Raw genomic sequence first — 1,401 nt, 5'->3', positions numbered from 1 at the left:
TGTGTGTGTGTGTGTGTGTGTGTGGGATGAGGGTTTAGGCATGTTGTCTGCTAGGCCGTCCAAGAAGCCCCAGGGCACCTCACTAAAAGAGATAATTATCTTTTATCTGCTGTGTTGTGACGGGAGATTATGGTTCAAATTTACGATTGTTAAGGAGACAATGCAACGCAAGGCTGCTCTTTTCAGAGTGGCGAGGAGGTCTCGAACAAGTGAGAGAACTCCCACAATGCAGCGGCAGCTCATCCCTCATCTTTCAGGCTTCAGGTCTTTCAAAACAAAGGAAAAGGATAAGAGCAACAACAGCCATTTACTTTCAAAAAAGGACTATAGTAATCCTATGATATTTCTTTGGATGATGCTATATTATATCTGTATGGGTATCAGAGTGATATCAGAAAAGATTAAGGATACCACTGACTCCAAAAAGATCCGTTAGCTCACTATGGAGCATAATTAAATGAAAAATAAATTAAGCCTCAAATTACTAAAATAACTATGTTGCATCCTTACACGGTCTTTTGGACTCCAAAGTGAATTTATAGAATATATACATTTGTATGGTATAATGAAACTGCTACAGGTACGTACCTCTATGGCACATTTAACACATTATAGCAGATATATTTCACACATATATTCAATTTGATTTTGATTATTTTTTTGTGTTTTGATTCACTAGCTACTGTATGCTTAAAGGAATTTTCAAAATGTTGGGAAATACACATATTCACTTTCTGACCGACAGTTTGATGAGAAGGTCGATAAAGCTGCAGCCAGCAGCTGGTTAGCGTAGCTTAGCGTGAAGACTGGAAACATGTAGGGGAAATAGCTAGCCTGGCTCAATGCTAAGTGTTATGTGCTGGACTTTTTCTTGACTGGGTGCAACGGCTGTGATTTTTCTTCAGAGTAAACAACCAAAGAGCAAAGATATTGTGTGTTAATTAGTCAATTCCAGAGCTGTTTCCCCGTTTCCAGTCCTTATGCTAAGCTAAGCTAACGAAGCTGCTGGCTCTAGCACGGAAATAAGCGTGGTACCAATCTTTTCCTCTTACTCTTTGTAAATAAGCGTTTATCCCAAACGTTTTACAATGAATAAAATTATGAAGAGCGGTGTGTTCCTAACATGCGTCTGCCTATGGCGCACATTGAAACTCATAAACTCGAATGGTCAGAAAAGTGAATGTGTGAATATCAACTAAATGTAGCATTCAAATGGACTATTCTTATGCACACACTCACTGGCCTGTTAGATTTGCACACCAGTGCCAATTTATTGATTGAAAACATACTGAATGTGATAAACCATAAAGTTGTTTTTTTTACTATTTGTTGTCATTGTTGGCGGCCCTCAAACAGTCCAAACTCTACACTGTAACAGACATTGACTGTCATACACAAAGC

General features: G+C 38.7%; 1 long non-coding RNA gene across 1 annotated transcript in view; it reads left to right on the top strand.

The window, feature by feature from the left end:
• LOC116672875 (uncharacterized) overlaps window positions 1-1,010 on the top strand; it is a 14,551-nt gene extending 13,541 nt beyond the window's left edge. Inside the window, exon 3 of the long non-coding RNA XR_004327671.1 lies at window positions 956-1,010. This is a non-coding gene — a long non-coding RNA (uncharacterized LOC116672875). The remainder of the gene's footprint in view (window positions 1-955) is intronic.
• The last annotated feature ends 391 nt before the right edge of the window (window positions 1,011-1,401 follow it).

The sequence above is a fragment of the Etheostoma spectabile genome, chromosome 23 (assembly GCF_008692095.1).
Source record: "Etheostoma spectabile isolate EspeVRDwgs_2016 chromosome 23, UIUC_Espe_1.0, whole genome shotgun sequence".
Classification (NCBI taxonomy): domain Eukaryota; kingdom Metazoa; phylum Chordata; class Actinopteri; order Perciformes; family Percidae; genus Etheostoma; species Etheostoma spectabile.
The sequence above is the reverse complement of the archived record's forward strand: the minus strand, read 5'-3'. Positions and strand labels throughout refer to the sequence as shown.